Here is a 24,404-nt window from a genome sequence, read left to right on the forward strand (position 1 = left end):
TTTGGTGCCTGCATTACTCCATAAAGTTTAATAGGAAGGCAGTTCAGCTGCGCCTTATGTATTTATGATGATAGATGGTGTTTCATGTGTTTTATTCTTAACTGACTTGCATTATATGCACTAATGTACTGATGTTTTTTGTTTTGATTTTTGCTTTGATCAGGATAACGAGTACTGTTTAAGTAATTGCTTAGGATGCACAGTAGTTATGATTCATGTTGTTTTGGTCTAGGTTTTATGTACAATATATACTAAATTTTTATATAATCCTGTGCAGAGTCTCTTTTGTGGTGTATTCATTGTGTTACTGGTGTGAGTGTGTTGCGCAAACGTTTTACACGTTGCCACATTGACACTGATGATAAGCCTGACTGCTCTGCGCCAAGCTACAAGAGGGTGAGCACAGGCTATCTTACTTGCCCTGACTAGAGTGGTGGGTTCTGCCTGGCTTAGGTGCATACCCTAGCCAATCAGAAACCCCATTTATAACAGGTTGTAATTAGTTGTTCATAATATTTATTATTTTAGATTCTTTATTAGTGCTACTCTTTCCACAATGGATGTTAGATCGCTTTGAAGATAACAATTTACCTGAAGAACAAGGTGTACATATAATAGATTAAATCAAAAAGTAATGTTCGCAATAAAATCAGGTTATCGTAGGACAAAACATGTTAGCAAGGGGTCTGGAACAATTAAAAGGTCCGGGTAATAGCATTTATGAATTAATGCAGTGTTTCCCAAACTGTGGGCCGCAAGCTGATTTTTGATGCATCCGGAAAGTCAGAACAATAAATAAGGATGCCTTTAAACTCTGTGTTTAATTTGTCGCATTTGTCAGTGACTCAAAGACAGAGGTCAAATGTCAGACTGCTTTATTCTTTTAACATGGGGATTGATGTTTACTTTTCTTTCTCTGACTGCAAAATGAGAGGAGTTTTTGAAGTGAATTATGTGACAATGTAGGATGTTATATTTGTGCAGTACACAACAAAATGCAAATACCTGTAAATGAACTGCATACATCAAGCAGTTAAGAAAGTACAGATTAAGCACTTTTTTTGTAATTCTGAAGTGTGCTGGAAACAGAGGGGTCATTAGAATGTCGGTCAGACTGACCGCCTGACCCCTGTCCTTGCGAGCCCTTTCTGACCATCGAGGCCGGGAAGGTTCCTGCTGCCGTATTACAATGCTACCGCGGCAGACGCAGGATCGGAGTCCTCGGGGTTCAGCTGCCCAGATGTAGAGAGGACCTGGTGGAAGGAAATCACGGCAGAGACTGCTGGAGAGAAGTGGATTTGGGTAACTATGCATACCAAATCCTTCATTTCTGATGACTCAAGGCAGCGAGTTGAACTGCCAAGGTCGGGTCGTTTGAAACCCACATCATACTCCAGACGGCAGTCTGGGATCCCTGTACTGCCCTATGGATGCTGTTTTTCAATGACTTCCATCTCAGCGGTCAGAGAAAGGCTTTTGAAGTCGACGGTCTTTGATTGGTTTGTCGAAGTACATGATGCATGCATTGTAATCTAGCGGTCAGACCGACCGCTTCTGACGAGACCTCGTGGTCTGACAGCCTCCAACAGGAGTGTGGAAGCTGGTACGACCAGCATCGCAATGCTCGTAATGAGGCCCAGAGAGATTTTGATCAAAACAAATCAAGACTTGGAGATGCACAAATGATAAATATTCACAGAAACCTGATGTCCACACATTATCATTTGTATGTCATATAGATTTATCAGTACAACTGTATGTCTGTGCAAATTTAGTGGCCATTTCAATGGAAAATGTGCTCTCTGTAAATGACAATGCGCTACAACACGATGCTTTAATTGCATTAAAAAATCACTTTGCCTCATGGTATAACAAAGGCTGTCTCCTCCTTAGTGAAGTTCCTTTTCCTCTTGAGTGTTGTGTCTGCATCCTGGAGCCAGGATGTGGTTCGTGTTGGCAGTGGCGTCACTAGGGTTGGTGTCACCCGGTGCGGGTAACTCATGGTGTCACCCCCTCACGACTTACCGCATGGACCTCCTCCGCTCCGAGTCCGCTAGCCTACAAGCCCTAGATTAGATTTATCTACTTGCAAACAGTCACCAGTATACAACGGATCAATTCTGTGTGTATACAGAGCATGTGGAGAGTTATTTGAAAGTAAGAGCGATGTCTGGATGTAAGTGCAAACCCTCAAATTCCAACAGGCCAGGTTTTAACACAAGTACTTACTTCCAGGCCCGATTATCCACTTTTCGACCATCCCGCTCCTGTGTACCTTATCTCACAGCTGACCTTCGGGCCCCAGCCCCATATCAGCCCCATCCAGCTCTACTTTCATTATTCCCGTAAAAAACATTAGCAAAATCACCTTCAAACTTAAAACATTAAATATAGCAGTAAATATAATTAGCACGCACTTTAAAATATGTTCCACAGTTGCCCTAATGACCTGATTGCTAATTAAATAAAAACAGAAAGGCGATGACAGGGCCGGTTTTTATCGCTAGTATGTAATTCCGTCTACAGGGAATGTCACATAAGCCAATGAGGATTACAAGATGTAGGAATCACATGGCATCCATACTGGTGGGCAGTAAATTTAAAGAGGGTTTGGGCTGGGGAAGCACAAACTCAGGATTTAAAGCATACCGTAGTGGTTGGGGCTTGGCTTTACTAATAAAAATGTATATCGGCCCAAACTCTTTTTAGCAACATTAAAATAATGAAAGACTGGGGAATTTCTAACTTTGTAGTAACACAAAAAAAGTGAAGTTCTAACTATACCATTCATGTTTGTCTGCAGGTCTTTGATGACAGTTCATAGCCACTGTCCTATGTTAGGATTATAACTTTTGAACTGCAAGTAACACAAGAATCTCTGGGACAAAGGCAGTAACCCACTGAGCTATCCAAATAAAATACAGTTTATCTGCATTTCAAAACTACCAACAGGCAAAGGACTGCTCTCCAGCAGGATCATTAATCACCAGTTCTCTGGACATGTTTTATTGTTGCCTTGCATCCATGGCCATGATAATGATGTGCCTTGCTGGGCCTGTGCAGATTTTTAAAATAAAAGCAAACAGTAACACATTCTCTGACCTACTCCTTGTGTCACAGCCTGGTCTGATAAGCAGCTGCAGGAGTCAGGAAAGGTGAATCAGAATAAACAAACTTATTTTCTCAAATGCTGAACAAAAATGGAAATATCCACGCAGCAGCACAGGACGGTAGGCAAAAGTTACTCGGTGTCAATTTCAAATAAAGCATTTGTTCCCTTCTCTCCCATGCCCCTATTGTACTTGCACACAAAGCCAGCCCACCCGAGCCCAGGCCCAATAACGCATACACATCTCCCAGAATATGAAGAAAAACAACGCCGGCACTGAATAGGCAATGAATACGCAATACTTTGGGGGTGTGCAGGATGTTGGAATAGTATAATCTACTATTCCAACTTCAGTCTATGCAACATTAGGGAAGGTTTTGGATTTTAAATCCAACGCCTTCTGATCACTAGAGCAAGTCGTTGTTCCGACTTGCGGAGTAATGGCATGTGTTGTAACAAAGCGGTCATTGTAACGACCACGTTGTAATGGCGTGCGGTGTCCTGGTTACATGTTAAACGATGTTTAACGCATGCTGCAGCTACATCAACTAGGAGGCAAGCAACTTACATAGTTATCGCCAGGAATGATACATACTCCCAGATCATGCAAAGTAAGTAAGGAAATTCTCACTTTCAAACAGGCACACTGCACCAGAAAAGGGACTTAAAGGTCTGGCACGACACATTTAGCCCCCAACAAAAGTTTTGAGTAGTCTCTGTTGATTACAGTAGCTCCCTTAACACCACTCTTTGTTTTCCTAAATGGAATGAGGTTTTCTTTCAAAGCCGGACAGAACAATGATATACTGAATCCAGCCCAAGCATAGTTGCTAATAAAATATGTAATTTCCAGACTACATTAAAATGAAAGTGGTCTGTTATTCAATTAAATACATATACGAAAGGGGGGAACCTGGCAAGAAAGTGTTGAGGAGAAGAAAAGAAAACTTAAACAAATTGCAATCCAAGAATCAGATTTTCAAGCACTTTCTGAACATTCCATTCCTACTCAAGTTCTAGATGTGTTAGGAAGAAGTTCCTGAGTACTGAACACATTGCTGTTAGAAGACAAATAAGAAACAAGCAAGAGGAAGCCAAGCTCAGAAATCAGAATCGATCCTTGTTGGATCATGGCAGCAAAAATATTGAGCTATCCATCACGAGAAGAATGGAAAGGTTGCTGATTGCTGGTACTCCTGCTACAGAAACCATACTGTCAATGTAACACCAGAAGGTGATCTTCTTACCAGCAACCATCTTGATATTAGTGAGTGAACAAATCCTGCGGACCGGTAGCTGGTTAGCTGGATCTCTAGGAAGAAGCCTATTGCGTGATCCTTGTTGCGCTGATGAATTTGTAGCCCTCCACTTAGAAACCATATATTCCTGGAAGATTTATATCTCCGAAGAAACAAAAAAGGGTGTTGTCGTTCTTGTGATGAAAAGTGATTTTCCTGTGCAGGAAGAAGCAATGTTTGAGGATATGATTTCTGTCTGTAGAGATAACTGGATATTTGCTGTGATTTAGCTGCACAAGAACAAGAAGGGACTAGTTTTGGAACCATCAACAGTAGACTGAGATGGCTACCATGTGGTCTACTCCTGCGTCAATCTAAATCAATCAAAAGAATCAGAGCCTAAGCTCACTCCACTCTGGCCTCTCGCCCATTACATCAGGCCTGTTTAGAATGTGGCTGATGAGCCCCAAATTGGGCGAGACCATCTCAGGGTTGCTTGTGTTCCGGTTCAGGGAGGACCTTGCTTGGCAGTTCAGACTTGACTGTTCCAATTGTAGCAGGGTCAAGACTGATTTGCATATGGCTGTTGCCAAACTGAGGTGGCATGGTGTGCAAAATGGCAATGGATTGGGATGGGGCTGGAGTAATTACCGGTGGCTGAGATTAATTCAAGCATTCCATCCATCACTTTTTTGTATACTTTGAACCATAAAAGAAAAGGTATTAGTTTTAGCTGGCCTAGGAAATATTAATGGGGTCTCGAAATAGCTTATCCCAGTCATTTGTACAAACAAATTGATGAAAGGCAAACCGGATTTATTCATGGCTGTACTAACAATAAACTGTCTATTTTACAATTTGCAAAACAGAATCTGAAAATATAACTCTCCTCTGGTCAAAGTTTAGCCAAATTCGATGAAAAATCTAAAGTTACGGTTCGCTTGTGAGTCTTAAAAAGACTATGACTTCATCTACTTTATTTATTTATTGAAAATTGTTATAACGTGTTGATAGGGCCAAAGGACAGAAAAGAGTAATGGGTACCTCCAGAAACGGGGGGGAATGACAGGTGGGGTGACAGAGTCATTCAGGATTAAATGCTTGGAGCAGGAGGTGTCTGTTCAGATACTTTTAAAATGAGCTGCTATTAAGATCATTCCAATGTCATCTAGGAAGGGCGCTCCATAGGGAGTAATCTTGACGCTGCAGAGATGTTCCTACAAACCATTTTAATGTACATGGGTGTAAAATGAGATGGTTGGGGGAGGCCAAGATTAGGCAATATGTGGTGAATCATTTTGAAAGGTAGAGCGCCATTCAGAATTGTAAATACTGCACGGTCCCTTAACAAATGGAATGTATCAACCTTTATATGCACATATTGTCACCTCCAACCATTGCTCCCAGCATCATCAGAACCTTCGCCCTGCACTATTGTTGTTTCTTGCCACCACTTAAACTGATGTTGTCTTGTAAATGAGTGATTGCAGATGAACTTGCAAAATGTATCAGTCATACGAGAGTGGGACTTCATCATTACTATTACACACAGGCTCCCTCAGCATTCATTGCATAGATCACTCTTGTTCCCCAACACTGCCCTCAAATGGTTTCTCAAAGAAGTTGGTGAATGCTTTCCATGCGGAACACGGTTTCGCTCGTCATGTATGCCCAGGTTCCATGTGAAACATTGGGTTGCCAATCCATGTCCTTTTAATGGAAGGTAATGGAGGGATCTTTTGAGTGAGTGCTGGATGGAGGCAGGAGAGAACAGCTGAGCTGAGAGGGTGCTGGAAGGATCTAGGAGGGGAGCATCTGAGTGACTTTTTCTAGGAGGCATGTGAGAGATTCTGAGTGACTGCGGATTGTGTATGGGGTAGTTAGAGTGAGGGTGGCGGACAATGCAGCCTGGTGTTATGGGAGAGGCTGGAGGTAGGTGAGCACTGGAAGGGACCGTGGGTAGCTGCTCCCAAGTCAGAGCTGGAAAGAGACTGCAGGATAGATAATGGGTGAGTTCTTAAGGTACCAGTCGAGTAACTGCCAAGTAATTCTGGGAGACCCTTGCGGTTGAGATGCTGCAGAGTCGAAGATGGAAGGATGCTGCAGGGTCGGTGCTGAGTAAGTATTGGAAGGAGGCTGGAGTGGGCACTCGGATTCGGTCTGTGAGGGGGTCGGGGAGCTGCAGAGTTAGTTGCTTGAAGGAGCGTGAAATTGAGCTATTGAATGTACTGGAAGGAGACTTGCAGAGGCTGCTGAGTGACTGCTGGAAAGAGGCAAGAGGGGTATTGCTGATTCAATGTTGGGATGTGACTAGGTTTCAGGGACGTAAAGCAAGCCCCTGCACTGCAGCCTCAGTGGAGCAAGGGGGAAACCCTTTATCCGTCCCCCACAACCCTTTAGGGGCCCGCAAACAGAGGAAGGCCAGTGAATAAGACAGATTAAACCTCCGCCACCGTTTTCACCATTTCGGATAACTCCGTCCCGAACACCTGTAAGTAAGTGTCTGGGTGCCTGAGTGCGCGCTCTCTGCATACTTCGCAATATAAACCTGGATTAGTAAAATAAGGGCACTTTTTACATAATAATATTTGAAAAACTCAGAAACGACAGGAACGCTGTAGGCCACTGACTCACCTGCTGAGTTGGTGGCAGACGGGGGGGGACTCCGACTACCTCGTCGGCCTTAAACCAGACTCCACTCCTTGCTGGAATAAAATTAAATTATAGTGGCGACCTGAGACGAGACCTCCAGTCCTCACCTCCTCATCCCTCATCGTGAAGTGAACTCGTGATGCCAAGTCACGCGCGCACTTGGGGCCCAATGCGCATGCGAGATTCGGATTCCGGACCGGGACCCGTATTAAACAACATCGCCGACTGGCCCGACTGCACCCCTCTAGTGATGACGTCACTGCTGAGGCCGGCGCGCAGACGCGGCGAAGGAGGAGACAGTGCGCGCTGCGCACAGGCACCTCCTGCTGATGAATAGTAAGGTTAGGTTGCGACGCGTCGTCGTTGCATTTCTTCTGGATTTAATTTTGCACGGTTTGCTTGCACCACACCACACACCACACCGACCGGACCGGCCCTTTGGTGTCACCCCCCGTGAGGGTGTCACCCGGTGCGGTCCGCACCCCCCGCACCCCTCTAGTGACGCCACTGCGTGTTGGCTGCAATGTAACGTAGGCACAGGGAAAGAGGGCACAGCCTACTTTGCGGGCTGCATTTCTGTATTTATAAAGTGAATGAATGTCAGGTGTGTGTGAATTGAATCATGCATATAGTATTTATCTGTTCACTTCATAGTGGTGGTGGTCTCCAACCCGATGTCAAACATATCCAAGTGGAGTACAAAAACGTGGTATACCCCGGCACTCATAACAATTAAAACTGAAGTAAGTGACACTGTTGAGTCAAGACTATTAAGGCAAGAGATGCTCTTAACACAGGAAACACGAGTAATTTAATTTGTCAAAACATTCACTAATTTATTACATTGGTATCAAAGTGACTAGGAAAAATGTTACAAAGTAAGTAGAGACTTAAACACTTGAATCTCGATGATACAATCAAAGATGAAGTCTCTACAATTGTAAAATAGTGGTCCAGTCCTTGATGAAGAACACGAAACAGTCAACACGTGTTTTGTCACATCCGTGACTTCCTCAAGGCTGTAAGAACAGTAATAAAAACATGTACATACAATTAGTTTATCCGTACACTGTATAATACATCTCGTCTACTTTAGACTGGAGAGTGTGTAGGCAGGATATTAAGAGAAGAAGGTCCAAAAACCGTGCTAAAAGAACAAATAACAAAACCAAAGTGAACATGAAAGATGTGCGCACAAAATAGTTAAAGACCCAATTACCACAAGATGAAATATAAAGTTAGGAGGAAATCTGAACCGTAGTGTGCAAAGAAGAAGCCAAAACAAAAATGAGGAAAAATATTGAGAGAATTTACCTGTTACACCAAAAGTATACCAAAGTATACACCAAAAGGGGTTTGTTATTACTATAGCCGAGTTTGGACTCTGACCTTTGGAAAAATGTATTTCTGTCAAAAGTTAACAGCTGGTTTTAGAATACTTTGTTAAGAGTCGATTTAAATGGCTGAAACAAAAGAATTGCAAACGTTCAAGGGAGCGGATCTATATATTTGTACTACCAAATTATTTAAATACTTGAGTGCTTACATTGAAATGGTATCATAGCCACTCTTCGTTTTAATTTTAATAGCGGTTTGTAAATACCCATACCGCACTCCTGCCAAGTGTAACAGGGGCGGTTCCGCAAGGATCTTGCAACGGTGCCATGCTGTGGTCGGGTTGAGGCCACATATTTACCAATCAAAAGAAACACCCTCGTGGCTGGCACTCACAGGCAGTTAGGTTCAAGGCCCTTGTCAGGCTGACAGCTCTCAACCCGACCACGGCATGGCATCGCTGCGAGATCCTTGCGGAACCGCCCCTGTTACACTTGGCAGGAGTGCGGTATGGGTAGCCTGGAGGTTGCCTTGTGTTACGACTGCCAGCGGTACTTATTGGCCCCTTCTTTTAAGATCTTTTGCGCAGAATCGAAGCGGCAGACACCCCACTTGGGAATCATATGTTTTTTTCATGGACTACATGCCCCAGCATGCAATGTGACCCACCTGAGACAGACTTTCTGTATCAGTTTGAAATAAAAGCAGGACTTGCTGTAGCTCGTTTTGCCTGCCGCTTGCTGTTTTGAATGGTTCATGATGAAGGGATTGTTTCCCGAAACGCATCGACCAATGCTTCTGAGGGGGCGGATTACATGAGAGCCGTCAGCCTGACAAGGGCCTTGAACCTAACTGCCTGTGAGTGCCAGCCACGAGGGTGTTTCTTTTGATTGGTAAATATGTGGCCTCAACCCGGCCACGGCATGACACCGCTGCCCGCAATCCACTGCTGATGACGTCACATATTACATCACTCATGACATGGTCAGTGGCATCACTCATGTCATCATCCTTGTGATAGAGTGGCGGTCGCGCGAGTTATAGTTATCTGAACTAACTCTAACGGGGGAATTTCATTGGTTTTTTACGAGTGAAATGTCCAGCTAACTATAACATGTGTGAAACCTATGGTTTTTTAAGTGAATTTGCAAGGTTTTTTAAATGCTAATTCCTAACTATAACGTGTGTGAAACCTATGGTTTTTTAAGTGAATTTGTACGGTTTTTTAAATGCTAAGTTATGTATGTATTATTATATTTTTAATATATTTATTTTACAATAAACTACCTATGTATATAGTTATAGATTGACTGTATCCTGTAATATGGAATGGCTTGCTTAAAATGTTTTTTTTTTTTTTAAATTAAAACATTTTTTCAGCCTTCGGGGTCCTTTAGGGACCCCCTGACAAAGGCTAGGGGGTCAAAAACTCTCTACCCTGCCCCCTTTTCACGTTCGCCACCTTCCTTTTTCCCTGTCGCACACAAAACAAACAAAATGGCGGCCGACACTTCCTGATTTTGACCGATTTGAACGTTGACTGACATGTAACCACCAATCAGAATTACGCTCGCGCACGTTAGGGTGCGCGCACAGTGCGCGCACGGTGCACGCACGGTGCGCGCTTATAGATATTTATGTGCTTTTAACTGCAATTTTCTCAGGGACTACTGAACAGATTGACTCCATATATGCAAAAGGCACATGCCTGACCTGAGGTCTACCTCTCTGCCAAATTTCAAGTAATTCTGTTCAGCCGTTCGGGATGTACCTTCGACTAAAGGTCCTATGGGAAAATGCATGGGGAAAACGCGTTTAGGAACCCCCCTTTTTTCTCGGCCCCCGCTTGACGAATCACCCCGAGACTTTCAGGGTAGGAGCTGAGCGGAGCGCCCCATTAGTTTTGAAAATTTCGCGAGGATTCGTCAACCGGCGCCAAAGTTATTCAAAATAGAATTTTCAGTTTTCCAATGGAAACACGGTCCTAACTATAACTATCTACTAGCGACCGCCAGTAGATAATATATATATATATATATATATATATATATATATATATATATATATATATATATATATATATATATATATATATATATATATATATATATATATATATATATATATGTATATATATATATATATATGTGTGTGTGTGTTTCTATGTATATATATATATAGAGAGAGATATTTATGGTAAACATATATATATAGCTTGTGTGTCTCAAAGTTGGGCTTCGCTTCTTTTTTGTGGATGTGCTACATATGACGGGATGCTCCATGCCCGTTGCCGCGAAGCCGCCCTGCAGGCATGGGGGCTCCATTTCGTTGGAGTTAATTTGTTGGATATATATATATATTGTTAGACGGCGACCTCAGAGGAGCCCGGAAAGGGGTCCTGACTACCCTGAGACCCACCCTCAAAGTATCGTAGCCGGGCACTGGCGGGAGATTCCCCAGGGGGAGGACTCTCGCAACTAGGATCGTACTTCTGGCACCACACGACACAGAGGGACCACACTGGGTATTCTCAGAACAAGTTTTATCAAACAGGTATCACTGCAAATATGTACAAGGGGAGCACGGGCTCAAGAGTCTCGGAAAGGTAGGGGGTAGCGGGACTGTCTCTGGTAACGGTTCGAAGGAGGGACGTACCCGGCGCACAGCTCACAATCCTCGAGCTGGGGGGTAGGCTGGTTGTCGTGGGGTCCGGCGGGACCGGTGGAATCTGTGGAAGCCGCGAGTCACTCAGCGGGCTCAGGTACAAGTTCGGAGGTCTTACGATCTTCAGGGAGCCGCGAGTCACTCAGCAGGGCTCAGGTACAGGTTCGGAGGTCTTACGATCTTCAGGGAGCCGCGAGTCACTCAGCAGGGCTCAGGTACAGGTTCGGAGGTCTTACGATCTTCAGGGAGCCGCGAGTCACTCAGCAGGGCTCAGGTACAAGTTCGGAGGTCTTACGATCTTCAGGGAGCCGCGAGTCACTCAGCAGGGCTCAGGTGAGTTCCAGTTCCAGGAGCCGCGACCACGTCAGCAGGCTCTCGTTGTTCCAGCGTCGAATCTGCCGGACAGCCCCAGAGCACCCTTTGTTATAGTTCGACCCCTCTTTGATGTCCGGAGTCTGTGCAGGCAGGGGTCTTGTCACCTGGGGGTCGCTTGTCGGGATTTCCTGCTATAGTCTTTTGATTCTTTCAGGGCCGGGTCGGGAGGAGTCCCAGACACCCAGCAGGCGTGGAGCCAGCCCTCAGGGAGGCCGGAGGGCCGATCGAAACCCATCGTCCCGGGGGAGTTCAGAGGTGCGATAGAAACTGCTCCTCCCTCTCTCATCCCCTGGAAGCGGGATGTCCTCCAGCCGGAGTGGCGCCTCTATGCCCGGGTCGCGCTGGGGCCGGGCGGCCATCTTGGTGCATGAAGTGGGCACGCGGGCCCGGGGTGGCCGAAAGGGGAGAGGCCAGGGACGGGGATGTCCGGGTCGGTGCGTGTGTCCTGGTGGGGAGGTTCGGCGGGGCCGGGGGCTTGGGCTGTATGTACCAGGTTTCGGTGGTGCGGGGGCACGGAGGGCCATTCTATGAGGCCGGGTCCAACACGCGTCCCCCCCAGCTGAAAGCCGGAGAGAACTGCCCATCAGCTTGGGGGGTTCTCTTCGCTGAGGCGGAAGAACCGGGAGAGGCCGTCAGCATTGGCGTGGTCCGTACCAGGGCGGTGTTCCACGGTGAAATCCATCCCCTGGAGGGAGATTGACCACCGCAGTAGCTTGGGGTTTTCTCCTCGCATCTGCATGAGCCAACGTAAGGGCCGATGGTCAGTTTGGACTCTGAAATGGGTGCCAAACAGGTAGGGTCGTAGCTTTTTGAGTGCCCAGACCACGGCAAAGGCTTCGCGCTCTATGGTGCTCCATCTTTGTTCTCGGGGCAACAGCCGCCGACTGAGGAAGGCGACGGGCTGGTCTAGGCCTTGGTCATTTACTTGGGACAGGACGGCCCCAATGCCATGCTCGGAGGCATCGGTTTGGACTATGAACTCCTTGGCGTAGTCGGGAGCCTGGAGGACGGGGGCAGTACACATGGCCCTTTTTAGGGCATCGAAAGCTTCCTGGCAGGCAGCCGTCCACTGCACTTTCATTGGCTGTTTTTTAGACGTGAGTTCTGTGAGAGGGCCGACAAGGCTGCCATACCCCCGAATGAATCTTCGGTAGTAGCCCGTGAGTCCCAGAAAGGCTCGGACCTCCGTCTGGGTGATGGGTGGTTCCCAGGCCAGGATGGCGTCGATCTTTGGCTGTAGCGGGGCGACCTGGCCACTCCCGACCTGGTGCCCCAAGTAGACCACGGATCCTTGCCCGATCTGGCACTTGCTGGCTTTTACTGTGAGGCCTGCCTGGCGCAGGGCGATTAGCACCCTTCGGAGGTGCTGGAGGTGCTCACTCCACTCTGAACTGAAGACAGCGATGTCGTCCAGGTATGCCGCGCTGAACTGTTCTAGCCCGGCCAGGACTCTATTCACCAGTCGCTGGAAAGTGGCCGGGGCATTTTTCATCCCGAAGGGCACTACGCGGAAGCGGTAGTGCCCATCGGGGGTGGAGAAAGCGGACCGCTCTTTGGCCCCTTCGGTGAGCGCAATCTGCCAGTATCCGCAGGTGAGGTCGAATGTGCTGAGGAACCGGGCTGCCCCTAGTCGGTCAATGAGTTCGTCGGCTCGTGGAATGGGGTGGGCATCGGCTCGGGTAACGTCATTGAGCCCCCGGTAGTCCACGCAGGATCGGAGCTCGGGGGCGACACCGGGGGCCGCTGCCTTCGGGACCAGGACCACGGGGCTGGCCCAGGGACTGTTAGAGGGCTCGATCACCCCCAGGGTCAACATCTTCGAGACTTCCGCGTGAATGCAGGACCGGACCCGGTCAGGAACCCGGTAGGCTCGGTGTCTCACCGGCGGGCTGTCCCCGGTGTCCACATCATGAACACACCAGTTGGTGACCCGGGGGGTCAGGGAGAAGAGGTCAGAAAATTGTCTTAGGAGCTGGCGGCAGTCCGCTTGTTGCTGGGCAGTGAGGGCTGGGGAGAGGTTCACTCCTTCCACGGAGCCATCCTGCTCCTTGATACACAGGAGGTCCGGGAGGGGATCCGACTCATCTTCGGCCCCGTCATCGGTGGCCAGCAGGAGGCTCAGTTCTGTCCGCTGGAAGTGAGGCTTGAGGCGGTTCACGTGCAGGACCCGGAGGGGATCCTGAGGCGACTGGACGTCCACCAAGTAGGTGACTTGGCTCTTCTTCTCGACCACTTTGTAGGGCCCAGTCCATCGGTCCTGGAGAGCGCCAGGCTTCACGGGGGCCATGACCCACACCTGCTGGCCCGGCTGGAACTCGACCAGAGTAGCATTCTGGTCGTACCAGCGCTCCATTTCTTCTTGACTCGCCTCCAGGTTGGCCTCGGCCAGTTCTCGGAACCTCCTGGTCTGGTTCCGGAGGGCCAGGACATATTGGAACACATCTCGGGGGGTGGTCTGGGGTGCTGCCTCCCACCCTTCCTTAACTAAACTGAGGGGACCTCGGACGGGGTGCCCATAGAGTAATTCAAACGGGCTGAACCCTAAGGACTTCTGGGGGACCTCCCGGTAAGCGAACAAGAGGCAGGGGAGCAGGACGTCCCACTTACGCCGGAGGGGCTCTTCCAGGCCAGCGATCATCCCTTTCAAAGTCCTATTAAACCTCTCTACTAGGCCGTTCCCTTGGGGATGGTACGGGGTGGTGAACTTATAGGACACCCCACATTGTTGCCACAGGGACGTCATATACCTGGATATAAAATTAGTGCCGCGATCGCTCACGACCTCGCGGGGGAAACCCACCCTGGAGAAGATCCCCATCAGGGCCCGGCCCACCACGGGGGCCGTAATGGTGCGTAGGGGAATAGCCTCTGGGTAGCGGGTGGCGTGGTCCACTAGGACCAAGATGAAACGGTGACCTTGGGAGGTGGGGGGGTCCAGTGGCCCCACGATGTCGATCCCGACTCGTTCGAAGGGGGTACTGACGACCGGGAAGGGTTGGAAGGGAGCCTTGCGCTTCCCCCCACTCTTCCCACTGGCTTGGCACGTGGGGCAGGACTTGCAGTGGGCCTCTACCGCTGCTTTCATCTTAGGCCAATAAAAATGGGTCACGAGACGGCTGTAGGTCTTGTCCTGACCCAGGTGACCGGCGAGGGGGACATCGTGGGCTAAGCCCAGGAGGAAATCCCGGAAGCGGAGAGGTACCACCAGTACCCGTCCGGATCCCAGCTCCACTGATTTCTGCTCACTATACAGGACGTTATTCTCCCAATAGATTCGGTGCGTTCCGGTCTGGTCACCTGCGGCTTGGCCCTCGGCCTGGCGCCGCAGCCCGACCAGGGAAGGACAGGTGGCTTGTTCCTGGCAAAATTCTTCTCGGGTGGGGCCGCCCTCGTGGCGCCAATGGGCCAACTCGGGTAGATCCCCCAACTCGGGGACCGGGGCGGGGTCGGATGGTGCGGGTTCGTCGCTGGCGACGGACCCTTCCGATGGGGGAACGGGAGGACCCTCGGCGGGGACGGTGCTTGCTACTTCGACCGGGGTGCTCTCGATTTCTCTCCGGGGAGTGAGTCGGGCTGTCATAGATCGGGTGGTGGCACACACCCACTCGGGGAGTCCCATCATTCCTAGGTGGGCCTTGCGCTCTACGTGCTTCCAGGGAGAACTCTCCAGGTCGTTCCCTAAGAGGCAGTCGACCGGCTGGGAGGTTCTTACGGCCACCTTGAGTTTACCTATCACCCCTCCCCACTCAAATGGCACCAGGGCCACCTGACACATACTTTCCCTATTGTCTGCAGATATCACGGGGCAAAAGACATTGGGGAGGATCTGCTCCTCGGGAACTAGGTGCCTGAGGACACCGGTGATACTGGCCCCGGTGTCCCGCAGGGCCTCTACCTGGTGGCCATTGATCTTGACGAGCTGCCCATATTTCTGTGTGTTGGACGGTAGGAGGCTACCAGGGATCATTTCCCTATCTCCCAGGGATACTAGGGCCATCGCGGCTGGTTCCCACTCCTCGGCTTCCTCAACCTCCTCCCCTAGGGCCACGTTGGCTATCTGTCTCGCAGGGGTGACTTGGGTGGCCATGGGGCACTCTGGGTCATTGGCGTAGTGCCCGGGTTTCTGGCAGCGGAAACATGTGACGGTAACCCGGTGTCCCCGTCTCCCAGGGGGCCCTGTTACTGGTGGGGGGGGCGCCGGGAAAGGTGGAGGGGGTGTCTTCGGGGGGCTAGGCTGGGACTCCCTCGGCCCTCCCTGGTTCCCTCCCCCTCTCTGGCGGGGTGGTCCCTGACTGGTTCGGGGGTACTCTCCTACCATGCCCCGGGAGACCCGGGTGTTGGTCCAGCGGTCGGCCTCCACGGCCAGCTTCCGGGGATCTGTGAGCTTGCTATCCAGCAGATGTTGACGTAGCTCTACGAAGCAGTTCGCAGCCAGATGTTCCCATAACATGAGGTCAGTGAGTTCGGCAAGGGTGGTGACTTTGCTGCCCTTGACCCACCCATCGAAGGCCCGACTAAAAAAGTTTACATACTCCACCCAGGTGGTGCCCGGGATCTTCCTGCAGTCCCGGAACCGTTGGCGGTACATTTCTGGGGTGAGGCCGTATCTTGTGAGGAGAGCCTCTTTCATGTGGCTGTAGGAGGTCTGCAGGGAGAGGGGTAGGTCGAGCAGGGTGTCCCTTCCTTCGCTCAGAAACCGTCCCCACAACCCCGCCCCCCAGTCCTTCTGTGGAATCCGATGGGAGGTCATGGCGACCTCGTAGGCCCGAAACCATTGCTGAATGTCATCGTTTTTATAATATTCTTTGACCACATCCTTGGGGATGTGGACCTTCTGTTCCGCTGGGGGGGCCGTCTCTCGGTTCCCCGAGGGCCTCCCGTCCTCATTTCGGGCCTTGAGCTCGAGTTCCTTTAAGCTCCGTTCGTGCTCCAGTTGGAGCTTTCTTCCTTCGTGCTCCCGTTGGAGCTTCTTTTCTTCCAGTTCGCCTTGTACACGCATTTGCTCTACTGCTAGCTTCTTCTCCGCTAACTTCAATTCGCCCTCGATTTTGAGTTTGGCTAACTCGAGTTCATGACTGCGGCTTCTCTCTCTGTCCGCGAGCTCTTCCGGGGATAGGCCCCCGTCTGGTACGATGCCTCGCACCTGATTGCTACTGCTTTCACTTTGGGGGGGTTCAGCTTCGTCGGGGCGCTCCCCCGTGCCTTCCGGGCGGGAGGCCCCGGTCTCCACCCAAGTTTTCAGTGCTTTCTGCAAGTCTTCCTTAGTGTTGAGGCCAGTGGTAGCGATTTTAAGTTCTTTGCAAAATTGTTTTAGCTCTTTGTGTGTGTATTCTTCCAGATGCTCCACCTGGAACACTCTGTTGGCGTTGGTTTCTGCGGAGCTCGTGGCGCTTCCTTCTGCCATCTTTGTTGGTCGTGCGTCCGTCGTTTACTGTACGATCTCTAGGTGATGGGCCCGAATCCCGTCGCTTGCCACCAATGTTAGACGGCGACCTCAGAGGAGCCCGGAAAGGGGTCCTGACTACCCTGAGACCCACCCTCAAAGTATCGTAGCCGGGCACTGGCGGGAGATTCCCCAGGGGGAGGACTCTCGCAACTAGGATCGTACTTCTGGCACCACACGACACAGAGGGACCACACTGGGTATTCTCAGAACAAGTTTTATCAAACAGGTATCACTGCAAATATGTACAAGGGGAGCACGGGCTCAAGAGTCTCGGAAAGGTAGGGGGTAGCGGGACTGTCTCTGGTAACGGTTCGAAGGAGGGACGTACCCGGCGCACAGCTCACAATCCTCGAGCTGGGGGGTAGGCTGGTTGTCGTGGGGTCCGGCGGGACCGGTGGAATCTGTGGAAGCCGCGAGTCACTCAGCGGGCTCAGGTACAAGTTCGGAGGTCTTACGATCTTCAGGGAGCCGCGAGTCACTCAGCAGGGCTCAGGTACAGGTTCGGAGGTCTTACGATCTTCAGGGAGCCGCGAGTCACTCAGCAGGGCTCAGGTACAGGTTCGGAGGTCTTACGATCTTCAGGGAGCCGCGAGTCACTCAGCAGGGCTCAGGTACAAGTTCGGAGGTCTTACGATCTTCAGGGAGCCGCGAGTCACTCAGCAGGGCTCAGGTGAGTTCCAGTTCCAGGAGCCGCGACCACGTCAGCAGGCTCTCGTTGTTCCAGCGTCGAATCTGCCGGACAGCCCCAGAGCACCCCTTGTTATAGTTCGACCCCTCTTTGATGTCCGGAGTCTGTGCAGGCAGGGGTCTTGTCACCTGGGGGTCGCTTGTCGGGATTTCCTGCTATAGTCTTTTGATTCTTTCAGGGCCGGGTCGGGAGGAGTCCCAGACACCCAGCAGGCATGGAGCCAGCCCTCAGGGAGGCCGGAGGGCCGATCGAAACCCATCGTCCCGGGGGAGTTCAGAGGTGCCATAGAAACTGCTCCTCCCTCTCTCATCCCCTGGAAGCGGGATGTCCTCCAGCCGGAGTGGCGCCTCTATGCCCGGGTCGCGCTGGGGCCGGGCGGCCATCTTGGTGCATGAAGTGGGCACGCGGGCCCGGGGTGGCCAAAAGGGGAGAGGCCAGGGACGGGGATGTCCGGGTCGGTGCGTGTGTCCTGGTGGGGAGGTTCGGCGGGGCCGGGGGCTTGGGCTGTATGTACCAGGTTTCGGTGGTGCGGGGGCACGGAGGGCCATTCTATGAGGCCGGGTCCAACATATATATATATATATATATATATATATAGCACAACCGCGGGTATGTAGAGATGCATTTTATTTCAACAGCGTGACGCGTTTCGGCATAAAATGCCTTTTTCAAATGCAGTGACAAAAGGAAGTTTCCACACGAGAATCTTTAAAGGGTTCTTGTCCCAATTCCATTGGATGATACAATGTAGCCAGCGAAGAAAGACTGCCACACTCTGCAATCTAATGATGTTTTTAATTTTGCTTTTCTACCGCTGTACATTACTTCTATTATTGTGGAAACATTGTCGCAATGTTAAAATCAACCAGTCTCTGTACACCCTACATCCAGCTACATATTGCCTTCCAATGACATGTACCTGACAGCGCTCGTTACACGAATCTGGGCACTTTTCAAGAAGTCATGATCTGACATGTGTCAGCAGATACAGCATTCCTACTTGGCTGACAGCGGTTCCACAGCTTTCGATAACTCAAAAATACAATGTTCACAGGTGCCACTAATGCTTCCGAACTTGCTTGAGGACGGGTGCTCCAGCTTGTTTCCCTTGAGGCACAGGTTCAAGACTGATTTGCATATTGCCACCCCAGTTCAGACCTGGCTAAGTGAGTTAAAGAACAATGATGAATTCAACCCTGATCTGTGACTTGGGGTGAGTATATGCAAATTTTCCACACTCTTTCCATCATCTCCTTGTGTTTGCTTTGTTTGCCCTAAGTTGGCAGGGTATGCCCAGACGTGGGACTCTTGCTCACTTTGCCACTGGATTTAAGCTAGACTGGCTGATGAGGCGTGTTACTCCGAAACCGGTCCCAGGATGCTTGTTTCCGGTCCAGGGAAGACATGGCTTGGCAGTTGGGCTGGACTGTTCCCTTGAGGCACAGGGTCTAGACTGATTTGCATATAGCCAGGTCTGTACTGGGGTGGTAAAGTGAGCTAAAGAACGATGATGGATTCAACTTAGATCTGTGACTGGGGGTTAGTGTCTGAAAGGTTACAGCGCTCCATCCATCATCTCCTTGTGTTTGATTTGTTCGCCCTAAGTTGGCAGGGTATGCCCAGACGTGGGTCCCTTGCTCACTTTGCCACTGGATTCAAGCCAGCCTGGCTGATGATTGGTGTTACTTCGAAACCTATCCCAGGATGCTTGTTTCTGGTCCAGGGGAAACATGGCTTGGCGGTTCGGGCTGGACTGTTCCTTTGAGGCACAGGGTCAAGACTGATTTGCATATAGCCAGGTCTGAACTGGGGCGGCAAAGTGAGTTAAAGAACGATGATGGATTCAACTCAGATCTGGGGATGAGTGTCTGAAGAATTTCAATGCTCCGTCCCTCATCTTCTTATGTTTGCTTTGGTTTCCCAGCGTGTTAGCAGCCGCACGCATATATCCAAATTAAGGTCCCTTCATAGAAACAGACCGGAGCACAACTGCAGGTCAGTAGAGATCTGTTTTATTCAACAACATGATGCGTTTCAGCATAAAATGCCTTTTTCAAATGCAATATATATACATTGACTGAAAAAACTAAGGTTATACTTAGGTGAAAATGGAGGTTAAAACATACCCTTTTAAACAAACAAAACCACTGAAATTCACCAGCTATTGTAATCTCAAGTAATTATAACTCATGACCCAAAGTAACTATTACTCTTGCCACCGCCATGCACGGCCTTTAGGTGCAGGGGGAGTCGGCATTGCTTCCACCCAGCCGGAGCAACCTTTGTTTTGCTCCTGCCTGGCGGAAGTCATTCTGTGCTTCCCTGTCCAAGAACGCCAGCAGGGAAAAGGTTGTTTGCTTCCTCCTCTGAGAGCAACTTCTGCTCCCACCGGATGGGAGCACATGAAACTTCTGTCCCCACGCTCTTGGTCAGGGAAAAGATGGTGTCCCCGGGGGTTTGGGTCCCTGGGACACCTTCCCTGACAGGAGAGGGGAACTGCACACCCTCTCCTAATTTTTTATAACTCCAGTCCCAGGAGATGGGGTCCCCAGGATCACATTGAGACTTGGTGAAGGGGGTCTCACGTCCCCCTCCCTATTTTGAGAATTCCAGTCCCCAGGGGTGGGATCCTCAGATCCACACTGAGGCTTGAGGAGGGGGCTGCGTGGGCACCCACTCCACTTTCAAAATATCAGCCCCAGGGAATGAGGTCGCTTGGGCTCATTAAGGCTCGGGAGGGGGCTGCGCCCCCCTGCCCATTTATAAAACACTGGCCCCTGGGGCATGGGTTTCTAGGGCCTAATAAACACCCCATATGGAGGACTGCAAGCCTCCTTTCCACAAAAATACAATGTGTCTCCCCGGGCCTTGGCCCACCCCAATGGGTTATAAAAACAAGCATTCGCAATGTAATAGATCTCGCATTTGCGAGAGTTTAAGCTGTTGGCATTGTACATGACAATGCCTTTTATTTATATGTTTTGAAAACCAACACATAAATAAAAGGCATTGTTATTTATAAGGGCAAAAGCTCAAACTCTCGCAAATGAGAGACCACTTTAATGGTGGCCGCGCCCCTTTCTTTAGACGCTGCTCGCCGTATTCAGCTTACAGTGAGCCGCGTCTAACGAAAGGGTTCTGGCCACCATTAAAGTAATGGTTTTGTTTTGTAAAAGCGCACCATGCCGTGCTTTCACTTCAATGGCGGCCCTTTCTTTAGTCTACAGAAAGAAGCGAAGCCACCGTTAAAGTGAAAACACAGAATGGGGTGCTTTCACCCCAAAAATAAAAAACAAAGGTTTCGGAGCGCGTACGCTATAGTTAAAGCGGACACGCTGGCAAATGAAATAAAGAAGCGCGGCCGCTATAGTTAAAGTGGACCGGTCACCATTACTAATAAAAAATAAAAGGGGGCGGCATGCTGCGTTGTAGGAAAGCACGTTGTGGGTGGAATATGGGAAAATAGTTAAGAAAATAGTGCTCACTGGCTGTAGATAAAACAGACCATGTAACAGCACAAGTAAAAAGTCCAGTCCTCAAGGGAGGTTACAAATGCAGACAAGGCGGTACTAAGGAGGGACTACTAAGCCTATTTATGAATCAAAAGCAACGATTTCAAAAGGACAGTAATGGGAGCCAATTGAAACGATGGGCAGAGCTTCAAGTCCATACCTGAATACAGCATGCCTCGCAGAGCATTCATGCACTGCCCAGGCTCGACCTAAAAAAGATGCGAGGCTACTGTGTATATTTTTTTTAACTCAAGTCAGGACCCGCAGCGTAATTGTTTTTTTAAATCAGTGTTTGGGTCTGAGGGGGTCCATCTGGCATACACACACTAGACGTATGGGGGGTAGGGTATCCCTACCTTGCCCCCATAAGTTTTTTTAAAAATTTGTGCTGTAGCTTTGTCAAATTTTCCAATGGAAAAAAGAATGAGGAAACTGCATTTAGGGACCTGCCCCCTGTTTTTCTCAGCCCACGCCTGATGGAACTTTCGCCTATCGAAACTTTCTAGGACAGAGATTAGGTTGATTCAACTTTTTGGGGGAAAGTTTTCTGATGATTCGTTCAACGCCGCAAATGTTGCAAGCAAACCAAAAAATGCTTATCCTTTGGAAACATAATCCTAAGTAGAACTACCCAGTGCCAATTGTCACTGAGTTATATATATATAAATATGTATATATGATCCAACAATTGCCCTGAAGCAATGAGAGGGCACACTACGAAGCTCCGACCATCCGCTCTGTATTTGCAAATCAGCTCGTCTTTTGCTTCCCCACTGCTTCTCCTGCCAACGCGTTTCACTGCGCTCTGCCGCTTCTTCATGGGCTGTTGCTAATGAGGCAAGGATGGCTCATTTCCCTTGATTTATTCATTTTATTAGGTTACATCATCGCTCATAGTGGGCGCGGCTCGATTTTACCGTCGAATTGCCTGATGGGACATGTTGCTCTGAAAAATACAATATCCAAGGGAATGAGATTAAACTTTTTCCTTTTAGTAAATTCGATGCATATATATATATATGCATCGAACTTACTAAAAGGAAAAAGTTTAATCTCATTCCCTTGGACATTGTATTTTTCAGAGCCACATGTATATATATATATATATACACACAAACAATACCCTTCAGGCTTAGCGTGACACATAAATTATGCACAAAAAGAAGCAGAGAACTTGGGTAGTTCACAAGTATAGGTGGAGAGAGGTTCGTTTACGTGGGGCACCCTCCAACACCATCTACGCTCTGAATATGCTCCCATTAAATGTCTGTTTTTCTACCAGTTTTTAAGCCTGGGATTAGTACAGTGCCATCCACACCGAGCTAGAATGTGACAAAGCTTTTTGGCATTTTTACAGCAAAGTCTTTAAGCATTGGATCAGCTAGTGGCATTCACACTGAGCTGGAAAATGACAAAAGCCTTTTACCACTCCAGGCACAGTATTCCAGCTTTGGATTGGTAAAATACCAAAAGCTGTGGGTGTCCACCCACAAGTGGTTGATTGTGAATGTGTGGGTTGACCCTCTATCAAGGCACTTCATTTAACATCAAGGAAGCGTTACTCTATCTATTTCTATGTTTTACTGTCCGTCTTTTAATTCCACAGCCTCCCCACCTCTCAATTTAGGAGACAACATTTCAATTCAGGAGGACAGAAGTCTTGCATGTTGCCCTATGACTGTATTTTCGTGGTAGGACACAACAGTTTTTATAGCTCCCATGGTCGCCAGCTATTTGGACTTGAGACATAGGAATAGAGATACCGGTTTTGGCATAAATAAATCAAGCGCAGGCAAATTACGAATCAATGAAAACATAAGTTGATTATTAAAAGAATCACAAACAGAGACTTATGAGGAGCTAGAAAGATTGAAAAATTAGCAGTTTGAAAGGATAAGAAGACAGTAATAACAGAGAAGACAATCAGCTGCACATCCACAAATCTTTTTCCAAGAAAGTCCACAGGAAAGGAATGTGCACTCTGATAGAAGATAGACAAGAAACACGCTTGTCGTTCAAAAAAAGTTCTTCTTTTATTTAAAGTTGTTTGATAAAAACTGGCACCCAGCCAACGTGTTTCGTTCCCTAGTGCCTTGGGAACTTTGTCAGGGCTTGCTAGAAATATCAAGTAATTTGAAGTAGACCAAAAAGGTTTGCGAGTAGGTCACGTTTAAGAAGTATGCACAGAATAGTGCAATTTGTTCAGTTCAACCAATCTTTTTCCAGTCAAATGTCTGAAAAGAGCACATGTTGTGCATGTGGGGGTGAGTGTCTGAAAGGTTTCAGCGCTCCGTCCATCATCTCCTTGTGTTTGCTTTGTTCATCCTAAGTTGGCAGGGTATGCCCAGACGTGGGTTCCTTGCTCACTTTGCCACTGGATTCAAGCTAGCCTGGCTGATGAGGAGTGTTACCCCGAAACCGGTCCCAGGATGTTAGTTCCCGGCCCTGGGAAGACCTGGCTTGGTAGTTCGGGCTGGACTGTTCCCATGATGCACAGAGTCAAGACTGATTTGCATATAGCTGGGTCTGAACTGGGGTGGTGAAGTGAGCTAAAGGACTATGATGGCTTCAACCCCAGATCTGTGATTAGGGGTGAGTGTCTGAAATGTTTCAGCGCTCTGTCCATTATCTCCTTCTGTTTGCTTTGTTCGCCCTACGTTGCCAGAGTATGCCTAGAAGTGGGTCATGTGCTCACTTTCCCACTGGTTTCAAGCTAGCCTGGCTGATGAATGAATGAAACATTATTTATATTGCGCAGCTATGCCCAATGGGCGTCAAGGCGCCTAATCCAAATAAAGACTGTGAGCGAAAAGAAACAGAGCCTACTGGTAAGCATTGATAAAGAGCCAGGTTTTCAATGACTTCCTAAAGAGGTCAAGGGAGGGCAGTGTTTTGATTTCCAGGGGGAGTGAATTCCACATCAGAGGAGCCAGTATGGAAAAAGCTTTGCTCCCCCATCTAGCCTTCTTGGCTCTGGGAATTACCAGTTGATTAAGCTCACTGGATCGGAGACATCTACTCGGAACGTATCTAGAGAGAAGTGATCCAAGGCCATCAGCCGGGCCTGCAGTTAAAGCCTTATATGTAAGGCAGAGGAGTTTAAAAGTGATCCTTGAGGAGATGGGGAGCCAGTGGAGGTTCTTCCTTGCTAAGATCATCGAGGCCAGCCAGGGCAAAGCGAGAGCAAACCGCGCTGCCGCGTTTTGTATGACCTGCAAACGCTGAAGCAGGCCCTTGTTGGCCCCGGCGTACACTGAGTTGCAGTAATCAAGCCTTGAGCCAACAAGGGCGATCACCACCTGTTTCCGTGCCTGAGGGGACAAGTAGTGTACGATTCTTTTCAAGGTCTTGATGACTCCCCAACAGGTAGCCACCGTTCTGTTGA

The sequence above is a fragment of the Triturus cristatus genome, chromosome 1_2 (genome assembly GCF_964204655.1).
Source record: "Triturus cristatus chromosome 1_2, aTriCri1.1, whole genome shotgun sequence".
Lineage (NCBI taxonomy): Eukaryota > Metazoa > Chordata > Amphibia > Caudata > Salamandridae > Triturus > Triturus cristatus.